This window comes from Coregonus lavaretus (genome assembly GCF_964263955.1).
Source record: "Coregonus lavaretus genome assembly, chromosome: 6".
NCBI classification, from domain to species: Eukaryota; Metazoa; Chordata; class Actinopteri; order Salmoniformes; family Salmonidae; genus Coregonus; species Coregonus lavaretus.
The window spans coordinates 12,501,310-12,514,896 of record NC_139993.1 but is presented as its reverse complement, the minus strand read 5'-3'; the positions used below and the strand labels follow the sequence as shown (position 1 = coordinate 12,514,896).

Sequence of the window (13,587 nt, the reverse complement as noted above, 5' to 3'; positions counted from 1 at the left end):
GACAATCGTTATGTTTGGAGGAAAAATGGGAAGGCTTGCAAGCCGAAGAACACCATCACAACCGTGAAGCACGGGGGTGGCAGCATCATGCTGTGGGGGTGCTTTGCTGCAGGAGGGACTGGTGCACTTCACAAAATAGATGGCATTATGAGGAAGGAAAATTATGTGGATGTATTGAAGCAACATCTCAGTACCAGTCAAAGGTTTGAACACACCTACTCATTCAAGGGTTTTTCTTTATTTTTACTATTTTCTACATTGTAGAATAATAGTGAAGACATCAAAACTATGAAATAACACATATGGGCCCGTGTAGCTCAGTTGGTAGAGCATGGCGCTTGCAACGCATGTGTGGTTGCCACCGTGAACCATGGAGGAGGAGGTGTGATAGTGCTTTGCTGGTGACACGGTCAGTAATTCATTTAGAATTCAAGGCACACTTAACCAGCATGGTTCCCGCAGCATTCTGCAGCGATACGCCATCCCATCTGGTTTGCGCTTAGTGGGACTATCATTTGATTTTCAACAGGGCAATGACCCAAAACACACCTCCAGGCTGTGTAAGGGCTATTTGACCAAGAAGGAGAGTGATGGAGTGCTGCATCAGATGACCTGGCCTCCACAATCACCCGACCTCAACCCAATTGAGATGGTTTGGGATGAGTTGGACCGCAGAGTGAAGGAAAAGCAGCCAACAAGTGCTCAGCATGTGGGAACTCTTTCAAGACTGTTGGAAAGCATACCTCATGATGCTGGTTGAGAGAATGCCAAGAGTGTGCAAAGCTGGTTACTACATGATTCCATATGTGTTATTTCATAGTTTTGATGTCTTCACTATTATTCTACAATGTAGAAAATAGTAAAAATAAAGAAAAACCCTTGAATGAGTAGGTGTCCAAACTTTTGACTGGTACTGTATAATAATAATAATAATAATAATAATAATAATAATATAACCAGCCAGGTGCACAGGTTAAATTATTTGCTGTATTCCTAAATAAAAGCACTAGTGCATGAACAATTGTAAAGGATGAATTGTATAAATAAATATTAGTGGAAATATATTCATGTCAAGATATAAAAAAAAGTCATTTGTTGATTGTATTGGACACTATTGTGCCCTTGCGTGCCTTTATGCATTAATCAATCTAGTGTTCTCTTTACGCTTCGGGTCTACAGTCAAAACACAGCTTCGGGGCTTTGTGTGAGCAAGCCCCACAAATAAAATTGGTTGCACTGCACACAGTTTTCATGGGCCATGTTTCGTGTGTACCTGCCGCAGGTGTCGCATAATCTCTCTGAAGCGGTTGTGTGGCATGGTCTCCCGGAAAAAGTCCACCCCATACCTAACAGACCAAAATGACTCCACATCCATGCTCTTTCCGCCGTATGCCCCAAGCACATACAAGAGTGCAATAAATGCTTAGAGTTCATCCATAGACATGTCCCACGTACTGTTTCCTTTTCTGTGCGCATGAGCAACAGTACAATCTCTGATGTGCTGCAACATCTGCATGTCACTTAAACACGTCACTCTTTTCTACCCAAACTGTGCCATCCCTCCCAGACTCCTGTCTCACCGTGGCAGTTGGGATCACCATCTCAGTTGGCTCTGTTCTGGTTTTGCTGCGAGGGTCAGGCATCGGAGGCTGAGGCTCGAAGTCAACATCAGAATCAGAGGAAGACTCTTCATCAGCAATGATTTCAAGCTCAATATCTGATCCTCCATCCGACTCATCTAAATTCTGCAGCATTTGCAAATCTGTCAGTGCATCCATTTGTTTGGTTCGGCTTGCCATTGTACACACATTGTATGTTGTACTCAGTGTCTGCTTTGACTTTCCGTGGGGAAATTATACACAATTTCCAGCCTTTCATAATAAAATAATTAGACCGCCCACAATTCATCATCATCATTACACTATTGTTCTAAATTCAATCATCCTCTTCACCCTCATCATTCAGATCAATCAAATTCAATCACCCTCCTCATCATTCAGTTCATTGAAGTCACATGCACCATTATCAGTTTATATCTAGTTTCTATCGCCCATTCATCCATTGTAGCATATTTTAAATGTACGTTTATATTCTATATCGTGGAGCTCCGCCCCATAGGGGAGCTCTGCTCCTATTGGTTTACCCCGCTGCCTAGGCAGCGAACAGCCTGAGACAAAATTATGCACACACCTGCAGCCAATAGGAGTACAGGTGTCCCTATAAGAGGGGATGCCTCCCCTCAATCAGCCTCCCTTTATCTTCAGCGACTGGACTAGACTGAAGAAGCCAAGAAGAGACGAAGAGAAGACTCAGGACGAAGAAAACGCCATCGATTTTCCAGTTCATCGACGTCGTCCTAAATGAGCACACCAGGAGATTTTCCACCCCCATAAGCTCTTTTCAGAGCTCAATGCCGCTGTGCCTCCTTGACGGCTGCGGACCCCCACGACTTATGTTTCGTGTGTTTGGGTGCACAGCACGCCAAGGATGGCGTCAGCGTTCCCCCTAAATGCGCCAGCTGCGCCCTCCTTGCTTTGAAGGAGAGGAAGCAGCGGCGCGCATTTTTTAGGGTGGATATTCCCCTAGAGGACGTGCTCTCAGTTTTGGCCTCAGCTTCTGAGGTGTCATCTGGAGACGCTGACTCTGGGGATGACAGGGATGATGGGGAGGAGATGGACGTTCCTATGGAACAGTCCAGTTTCAGGACCCAGAATTTCAAGACCCCCTTTCCTTTGGAGAGTGAGAGGTCTTACTCTTCCCTGGGCGATGAAGACACAGGCTCTGAGAGATCAGAAGCCCTATCCTTCGCAGCAGCCTCTCTGCGCTCAGACTTCCCTGGGCTCATTGCGAGGGCTGCTAAACGGCTAGAAATAGCACTGCCCCCCATTCCTGCCGTACCGGAAGTGGATATGATGGAGGGCGGCCCATATTCCAGACCAAGAAGGGCGGCAGAGCCTCTGGCTCCAGCAATGCCCTCATTGGCTAAATACGGGGAGGGCTCATGGGAGGCGCCTATGGCGGCGCGTTCGCCGGCCAAGGCGTATCTCCCATTTACCAGAGTGGAGGGAAGGCAACAAGGCTTACGGAGGGAATCCCCAGGCTGGAGAGCGCCCTAGCGGCGTATCTCGTGCCGGGTTCGAGTCCCTGGCCCTCTTCCAAGAAGGCCACTCTGCCAACCCAAAAGGACCGACTCACAGCACGGCTGGTAGAGAAGTCCTTTACGTTGGGAGCCCAGGCTGTAGAAGCAGCCAATAACATTGCCCTCCTAGCGGCCTCTCTGTCCGGTCTAACGACGGGTAAGACTGAGCTCGGCAGGGAGGAAGTGGAAGAGGCGGCCAGGATTTCTGCCGCTATTCTCCACCTGACGCAAGCGCTGGCTGTCTGTGCGGGGAGGTCCACGGCCACTTCGGTGGCTGTGGAACGACACCTATGGTTGTCATTGACGACTATGAAGGAAGCCGATAGAGCGTCGCTCTTGAATGCCCCCTTCTCTAATGACGGACTCTTCGGAGTAGCCGTTAAGGAAGCAACGGAGCGTTTCTTCAAACTAGATGAGGAGAGGAAACAGCAGGCCAGACACCTGCCATTAGCAGGGAGAGCAGGGCCCCGCCCCCCCCAGCAGCACCTGAGCCCCCTGTGATACCGCCGTCGAGGGAAGTCGTCAGAACGTCGACCTGGCAACCCAAGGGTAGCCAGAAGAGACGACGACCATGACGGGACGTGGGGGAGAAAATAGGAGATGGCGCTGCGACGAGGTCGACATGTCGTCAGCCCATTTCGTGGTCCAGCTGGGACTCCTGCGCATGCGCAGGATGCAGCGATGGTTCGCCCAACTAAGACTAGACCCAGTGCGTCAACGTCATCGGTTGGTGGTGGTTCCCCTCTCGCTCAGTGCAGATCTGAACTATTGGAGAGACCCGCGCGTTCTCACACACGGAGTCCCGATAGGCAAAGTGTCCTCCTACATTCCAGTGTTTACAGATGCCTCTCTGACTGGATGGGGAGGGACATGTCAGACCCAAGCGATAGGAGGGGTGTGGCCTCTTTCGAGTCGCCACATCAACCTCTTGGAGTTGGAAACGGTTCGACTGGTTCTGACCCACTTCGCGTCTACCCTTCGGGGTCGCGATGTGTTGGTCTGGTCAGACAACCGGACCACAGTAGCCTACATAAATCGCCAGGGAGGAGTCAGGTCTCCTGCACTCCACCGGTCGGTGGAGGAATTGTGGCTGTGGGCTCACGAGCACCTTCGCTCGTTGAGAGCAGCACACATTCCGGACTACTTGAATGTGGGGGCAGACCTCATGTCTCGAGGGGGTCCTCGAGATGACGAGTGACGTCTGCACCCGGACATTGTTCTCCAAATTTGGGAACAGTTCGGGAGAGCCGAGGTGGACTTATTCGCGTCACGCGTGAACGCGCATTGTCCTCTATGGTTCTCTCTGAGGGAACAGGACGAACTGCCACTGGGAAGGGATGCGTTTGCGCACCGACCGTAGCCGAGAGTTCTCCTGTATGCATTCCCACCGCTGTCCTGCATTCTCCCACTGTTAGCCAGGGTGAGATCAGGCGGGCTGTCAATAATATTGGTGGCCCCCGATCGCCCAGGGGCTCCATGGTTTGCGGAGATGAGTCAGATGTTGATTGCGGCACCTTGGCCAATTCCACATCGACGGGATGCGTTGTCTCAGGCGGAGGGCTCGATAGGGCGATTGCCCATAATCGGCCAACCACTGAAGGCTCCTGAGAGGGACAGGCTAGAGCGCCGTGGGTTATCTTATTCAGTAATCAGGACCATACAGGGTTCACGTGCCGGTTCCACTTCCAGGGGTGTAAATGGAACGTATTTTCACAGTGGTGTGTCACAGAGAATGTAGACCCCATGAACTGTCAGGTTGAGAATGTACTCTCGTTCCTGCAGTTTGTTTGATAAGCAGCGATCGCCCGCCACCATTAAGGTGTTTGCAGCGGCGATTTCAGCTTGTCACAAGGGGTTTGGCAGAGACACTGTCTTCAGCCACCATCTAGTGAAACGTTTCTTACAAGGAACGCGGCGGCTTAGGCCAACACCTAGAGCCACGCTTCCTCAGTGGGATTTGGCTTTGGTACTCGAAGCGCTATGTAAGTCGCCGTTCGAGCCATTGAATCAAATACCCCTCAAGATGCTGTCTTTGAAGACAGCGCTGTTGCTCGCTTTGACTACGGCTAAGCGTGTTAGTGATTTGTGTGCTCTTTCGACGAGACCCGACTGCCTGGCCATTAATGGCGATTTGAGCAGAGCGGTGTTACGTCCTAACTCGGCATTTGTGCCGAAGGTAATTAAGAGCTCATATAGATCACAGACCGTGGAGCTGTGGGCTTTTTCTCCCCCTCCCCATGGGGAGAGGAGAGAGGAAAGGCTCCATCGCCTGTGCCCAGTGCGCGCTTTGGCGTGTTACGTTGAGCGCACAGCAGCGATTAGGTCATCGCCTCAGCTGTTTGTGTGTCACGGTGCGGCTGCACTAGGTAGACCACTTTTGAAACAGCGTTTGTCTCATTGGCTTTGCGAAGGCATTGAGACAGCTTATGAGGCAGCGGGGCGACAATTACCTCAGGGTATAAGAGCCCACTCCACTCGTGGAGTAGCGGCTTCTACTGCCCTTTTCAGAGGAACAGGGGTAGAGGATATCTGTGCAGCGGCGTCATGGTCGTCACCGTCTCCATTTATCCGTTTCTATCTCTTGGATATGTCTTCTAACTCTTTGGTTCAGTCTGTACTCAGCGTGGCTGAGGGGAGGACTTGAGCTAAGAGAGAGGAATGCAGGACCGAGGAAACAGGTCTCTTTCAGGTCCGCTTCTGATAGAAGGACATATCCTAGCATGACTCCTGACTGACATGTTCAGTACAGTAGAAGGCATGTATTGATCTGCCCACCAGTGAATAACTGTGTTGAGGCGGAATGATGAGGGATAATAGTAGTAACCTTGGTTACGGTACTATTAGACCGGTCATGGCAATTTTGACGGAATGTGACGTCATCTATCTGCTTGTTCAGATTAGTATGAATCATGTTCTGGGATCTGCTCACTAATCTTTGGGGTTTCATTGATTTAGTGGGGCGGGCTACGGTGTACACAATGTAGAGCGACACGTGTCATTCCATTAGTGGTCGGTATTGTTGTAACAGGATATTGAGGTACCATCTATCTGCTAGTACATATTAGTATGGCCCGTATTCTGTTGATCTGCCCACTAGACATTGGTGATGCCATTGGACTAGGTAGGGCGGATTTGAACCGATGACGCAGTATATTGTGACACAGTGTGTTACAGTACTGCGGGACTTGGTTGCAGCCATTGCTAGGCCTGACCTTTTCATTTCGATGGGAAGTGTTGGGCTCGGCAGGGAGTACATTTTGGAGCGTTGCGCTCCGCCTTAAACCAATAGGAGCAGAGCTCCCCTATGGGGCGGAGCTCCACGATATAGAACGATAGTTACCGGAGTGTAACTCCAGTTCTATGAGTGGAGCGGAGCCCCATAGGACTTAAGGCCCTGCCGACCCTCTCTAGTCTAGCTGAAGATAAATATCTCGGGAGGCTGATTGAGGGGAAGCGTCCCCTCTTATAGGGACACCTGTACTCCTATTGGCTGCAGGTGTGTGCATAATTTTGTCTCAGGCTGTTCGCTGCCTAGGCAGCGGGGTAAACCAATAGGAGCAGAGCTCCTCTGCAGAATATGCTCTTTCTGATACTATAGAGAAATCAAAATGTTTTACCTGCATGTGACTGAAGGAGGATTTGATAAAATTATGTTCCTTTTCCTGCATCTGTTAATAACAAGATGCGCCCATCTCATGTAGAATTTGATAACTGATAGCCTAATAATGTCACTCATCAGATTATTGTCAATTTAATCTTGTCTATAGGCTAACTCTTATTATGTGTGAAATTAGTTTCGGTATAGTTTCGATGGGCTGGCTGTGCAGGCTGACTGGCATCGTTTGTTTCAACTTGGATAGAGTCAAGGATATGTTTTGCAGTATTCTAAAGGCCTACTGCAACACATAGCATGTTTTTGTTTCCCTTACAATACATTTGATTAGTAATATAGTTACAGTAAATGAAACAGTCCTGTAACAGTTTATTTTTACAAAGTAAAACGTAAAAGAGAATGGTATCAACCCCCAAGGAGCGCGATCAAATTATTTGCTGCTGATAAATAGGCATAACACAAACTCATCATTACACTATTGTCTTTCTAAATTAAATCAACCTCTTCACCCTCCTTATCATTCAGTTAGGCCTAATTAAAATGTAATTGTGAAGTAAGGTGCACAATTATCGCCCATTCATCAATGTTTCATTCATTCGGTGAAGAGAGCGAGACGCGTTAGCGCCTGGCTGGGTACCAACGTCCTAAAGCACATGGTATTGGCGGGTTAAGTTGGGAACAGGTGAAAAAAATACAAAACTGGTAAAAAAGGGACTAAATACTTGTGATTTCAAAATTCGTACAAACGAGCAGCGTAAAATACATTTAGGAAAGTGCGGGAAGGAGCCGTACATAGCTTTTGTTGGGCAGATTTGTTTGATTTACAACATCAGTGGCCGAAAGGCTATGGCGGTTCTACTATTACAGCTGTAATATGTAACCTTTTGGGTGACCCGACCAAATTCCCAAAGAAATGTTTGTTATAGATCTGTCATTATCAATGAAAGTAAGTCTAAGAAGCAGTAGATCTGTTCTATGTGAGCCATTTCTCTGCATCCCGTTCTTACATTCTTCAAACAGCTGAAAATACAATATTTTTGGTGATGAAAACGATATTTTACAGCGGTTTAGATGGTACAATGAACTTGCTTGTTTTGTTACATAAACTGAAATTAGGCGAACGATTAGATTTTAGCAACCAGGAAATGGCTGAGCGATATCTGCATAGTGCATCTTTAAACAGAGGTAAGGTCCTTGGACTAAGGAGTAACGTTAGGCTCCTTTAGTCCAATATTGTGCTAGGTTTGACAAGAATTGAAGGCATGTCAACCTCATCTCTTTTTTACAATGACATTTCCTCGCTGTTTAAAACATACTTTCCTATTCTACTTTGTTATTCATTTGCAAGTTAATCCAATAGCTAGGATCATACTGTTTTGTTTGAGCTATTCAGCGTGCAAAATTGTTACAAGCAAATACTATTTTGATCTACAGCAAACGTGTGTAACGGAGATGCATTACATAACGTTACAATTGCAATTAAATATCAAACTATCCACATTCACATGCGTGATACATGCTGTTTTGAAAGGGTAAAAATTACTTTGTAGGACCATTTAGAACTTGAAACAACTTACTTGCGTTCTGCAACAACAGACAGTGAACCACACGTTGAACGTCAGTCAGGAGTTGCCTCGTGCCCATTTACTAAGTTCCTATTGGCTTCTGTATGAGGAAGTAGCTCGCGAGCTGATTCTTCTTCTTTAGATTTGTACTAGTGGATCGTAACCAACTGAACGGTGCATACACTACAACGAACTGGAATGTGAGGCCGGTCACGACCTCTCTATCACTATATTATGTTACTTAACCCTGTATTTATACTTATACTTAGCTTGAAAAGAAGAAATACATCAACAAATACCCAACCATCTCACCCTACACTCACAAAAAACCCACCACTATTTAAATATATCTAGTCCTACCTCAGGCCAACAGCCTGAAAGGATGGCACACCACCACTCAACACATCCTGTAACTCTTCTGATGTCAAATCTCGTACACCCAAAATACCTCTCAGCAGCTGCCACCACACCCTCAATTTTCTGCGACTTACATTCCATCCCTGCAGTACTGTTAATAACCATTGCCATAAAACACAAAAAATCCAATCTTACTGAAGCATATATCACTTGTTGGCCTATCCCTTTGTACTGGAACATATACTACTACATATATATATATATATATATATATATATATATATATATATATATATATATATATACATATATATATATATATATATATATATATACATATACTACTCCCACCAATCCTCTCAGGAGCCCTCCCCTTGACCAATCTTCCTCTACTTTCTTCACTGCCTCAGCACTACTCTAACCCTGGAAACCTCAACCTGCCTCTCTCGTACCGGACATTTCTGATCCCCAGCCCCATGGGCACCCCTACAATTAACACATTCCACTACTTTCCCCAATGCTACACATTCATTTGTCTCATGCCCTTCTGCACACTTCTCACACCTAGGAACCACCCTCCTACACACTGCTGCCACATGCCCCTAAGCTTGACACCTGTAACAACGTAATGTATTCGGCACAAAAGCTCATACAGGATAACTTATACAGTGCATTCGGAAAGTATTCTGACCACTTGACTTTTTCCAAATGTTTTTACATTACAGCCTTATTCTAAAATTCATTAAATAAAAGCAATCCTAATCAGTCTACACACAATACCCCATAATGACAAAGTGAAATCAGGTTAGACATTTTTGCAAATGAGTTAAAAATAAAAAACAGAAATACCTTATTTACATAAGTATTCAGACCCTTTGCTATGAAACTCGAAATAGAGCTCAGGTGCATCCTGTTTCCATTTATCATCCTTGAGATGTTTCTACAACTTGATTGGAGTCCACCTGTGGTAAATTCAATTGATTGGACATGATTTGGAAAGGCACACACCTATCTATATAAGGTCCCACAGTTGACAGTGTATGTCAGAGGAGGGAGTTGGACATCGTGTCGAGAGAGGAAATTGCGACTGTGCTTGAATCTGAAAGTGCGGCAAGTGAAGTGTGTGATTATGAATGGAAAATAGTGAAATCAAAGAATGGAACAAAACGAGCAAAACTTGTAGTAGAAGGCAAGGATCGGTCCAATAATGCATTTCTTATTGGACTGAGTTTTTTGGACAAGGAGATTCATTTGGGAAATCCATTTGTAATACAGTGGCAACAGGTGGTGATGGGGTGAGGTTGTGTTTCTCTAAGCGGGAGGTAAGCTTGGCTTCTTCTTTATATGGTGTCGAGTAAAGCTTAAACCATGTATTTAGATTGTAGGTAGGTATTGTAGGTAGGTATTGTAGGTAGTTTATCTAGGTAGTTATTGTAGGTAAGTATTGTATTCGGCTGAGCCCGGTGAAGCACAAGGCTAGCTAACCCACTACCTGGACCAATAAAGCTAGCTAGCTAGCGGGTAGCTACTGGTAACTATTAGCAACTGTGGATAGTTGTTTCCAATGTTATTTCACGCTTAAGAGTACCTGTAATTATGCCAGCTAGCTACCTACCATTCAGCTGTTTTTCTAACCTCATTATCTGAAGCGTTAACGTTAGGTAGTTAGTAGCTACTGTACTCGAAATGTAGCTAGTTTGTTGCTACCTGGATAGCTAACTAAACAATAGCTGGAACGACCTAGCTGTAATGTTTGGAGACGCTTTCTCTCCGTTGGGACAGATGCGAACTGGCTAAATCGCTTCAGTAGCTAGCTTTACACTTAACTAGCTAACAGTAGCTACTCAGGGTAAGTTATAACCTACATTTATTTACATACTGGTAACCAGAGTCGTTCAAAAGGAATTCAAGACATGGGTGACTAGTTAATGTTAGCTTGGCTCTCTCTGTGTGTTTCATACCATGGGAGGAGGGGTTGGTTCGTTGACAGAGAGCAATGGCTAGCTAATATGCTAACTATTCTAGCTAGCTAACTAACTGGCTGAATAAGTTGACAACGTACTCACTCAAACTGTCAAAACTAACCCCAAAACTTTACACAACGTTAGACATGGACACAAATGATCTGTTTAGCGTGTTAACACACTATTGGTAGTTTGTTGTAACCGAGTATTGGTGCTAAACCGTGTTATTGGAAGCTAGCATGCTAGTTAGCTATGGCGTCATAGAACACGGTGCCCTGGACGGTTTTCACGGAAGAATACTGTACCAAGTTAGCTAGCTGAATAAACTAAGTTAGAGTCTATTCCTAGAAAACATTGAACCGCTGTAGTTTACAACAATTATAATTTCTAAAGTGGAAGTTGGGAGGGTTATATTTGAGTGTTTCAGTGAAACGTAAGTGAGGGAGGCCCCGCTCTCTCGCTTTCCCAGATGTTTAGTTAATTTCATTCTGATCTCCTTTGCATTATTGTAGCCTTTTCTGTAGCCTGTCAACTATGTGTCTGTCTATCCCTGTTCTCTACTCTCTGCACAGGCCATAAAAACGCTTCACACCACGTGGCTGCTACCACTCTAATCTGGTGGTCCCTGCTCGCACGACCCACGTGGAGTTCCAGGTCTCCGGCAGCCTCTGGAACTGCCGTTCTGCGGCCAACAAGGCAGAGTTAATCTCAGCCTATGCTACCCTCCAGTCCCTCGACTTCTTGGAGCTGACGGAAACATGGATTACCACAGAAAACACTGCTACTCCTACTGCTCTTTCCTCGTCTGATCATGTGTTCTCGCATACCCCGAGAGCATCTGGTCAGCGCGGCAGTAGCACAGGAATCCTCATCTCTCCCAAGTGGACATTCTCTCTTTCCCCCCTGACCATCTGTCTATCTCCTCATTTGAATTCCATGCTGTCACAGTCACTAGCCCATTCAAGCTTAACATACTTATCATTTATCGCCCTCCAGGTTCCCTTGGAGAGTTCATTAATGAGCTTGACGCCATGATAAGTTCCTTTCCTGAGGATGGATCACCCCTCACAGTTCTGGGTGACTTTAACCTCCCTACGTCTGCCTTTGACTAATTTCTCTCTGCCTCCTTCTTTCCACTCCTTTCCTCTTTTGACCTCACCCTCTCACCGTCCCCCCCTACTCACAAGGCAGGCAATACGCTTGACCTCATCTTTACTAGATGCTGTTCTTCTACTAATCTCACTGCAACTCCCCTCCAAGTCTCCGACCACTACTTTGTATCCTTTTCTCTCTCGCTCTCCTCCAACATTACTCACTATGCCCCTACTCAGATGGTAATGTGCCGTCGCAACCTTCGCTCTCTCTCTCCCGCTACTCTCTCCTCTTCCATCCTATCATCTTTTCCCTCTGCTAAATCCTTCTCCCTCCATTCTCCTGATTCTGCCTCCTCAACCCTCCTCTCCTCCTTTTCTGAATCTTTTGACTCTCTATGTCCCCTATCCTCCCGGCTGGCTCGGTCCTCCCCTCCTGCTCCGTGGCTTGACGACTCATTGCGAGCTCACAGAACAGGGCTCCGGGCAGCCGAGCAGAAATGGAGGAAAACTAGACTCCCTGCGGACCTGTCATCTTTTCACTCCCTCCTCTCTACATTCTCTTCCTCTGTTTCTGCTGCTAAAGCCACTTTCTACCACTCTAAATGTCAAGCCTCTGCCTCTAACCCTAGGAAGCTCTTTGCCACCTTCTCCTCCCTGCTGAATTCTCCTCCTCCTCCCCCTCCCTCCTCCCTCTCTGTGGATGACTTTGTCAACCATTTTGAAACGAAGGTTGACGACATCCGATCCTAATTTTTTAAGTCAAATGACACCGTTGGTCCTGCTCTCACTGCCCTACCCTATGCTTTGACTTATTTCTCCCCTCTCTCTCCAGATGAAATCTTGCGACTTGTGACGGCCGGCCGCCCAACAACCTGCCCGCTTGACCCTATCCCCTCCTCTCTTCTCCAGACCATTTCCGGAGACCTTCTCCCTTACCTCACCTCGCTCATCAACTCATCCTTGTCCGCTGGCTATGTCCCTTCCATCTTCAAGAAAGCGAGAGTTGCTCCCCTCCTCAAAAAACCTACACTCGATCCCTCCAATGTCAACAACTACAGACCAGTATCCCTTCTTTCTTTTCTCTCAAACTCTTGAGCGTGCCGTCTATAGCCAACTCTCCTGATATCTCTCTCAGAATGACCTTCTTGATCCAAACCAGTCAGGTTTCAAGACTGGTCATTCAACTGAGACTGCTCTTCTCTGTGTCACGGAGGCTCTCCGCACTGCTAAAGCTAACTCTCTCTCCTCTGCTCTTATCCTTCTAGACCTATCTGCTGCCTTTGATGCTGTGAACTATCAGATCCTCCTCTCCACCCTCTCCGAGTTGGGCATCTCCGGCGCTGCTCACTCTTGCGTGACAGGTCGCTCCTACCAGGTGGCGTGGCGAGAATCTGTCTCCGCACCACATGCTCTCACCACTGGTGTCCCCCAGGGCTCAGTTCTAGGCCCTCTCCTATTCTCTCTATACACCAAGTCACTTGGCTCTGTCATATCCTCACATGGTCTCTCCTATCATTGCTACGCAAACGACACACAATTCATTTTCTCCTTTCCCCCCTTCTGATAACCAGGTGGCGAATCACATCTCTGCATGTCTGGCAGACATATCAGTGTGGATATCGGATCACCACCTCAAGCTAAACCTCGGCAAGACGGAGATGCTCTTCCTCCCGGAGAAGGACTGCCCGCTCCATGATCTCGCCATCACGGTTGACAACTCCATTGTGTCCTCCTCCCAGAGTGCAAAGAACCTCGGCGTGACCCTGGACAACACCCTGTCATTCTCCGCTAACATCAAAGCGGTGACCCGATCCTGCAGGTTCATGCTCTACAACATTCGCAGAGTACGCCCTTA

General features: G+C 46.9%; 1 protein-coding gene across 1 annotated transcript in view; it reads right to left on the bottom strand.

Moving 5' to 3' along the window:
* Window positions 1-8,737, bottom strand: part of LOC311131308 (dehydrogenase/reductase SDR family member 6) — a 53,228-nt gene extending 44,491 nt beyond the window's left edge. The window contains exon 1 of the mRNA XM_084164205.1: window positions 8,330-8,737. The gene's annotated coding sequence lies outside the window, so the exon portion shown is untranslated. The remainder of the gene's footprint in view (window positions 1-8,329) is intronic.
* Between the last annotated feature and the right edge of the window lie 4,850 nt (window positions 8,738-13,587).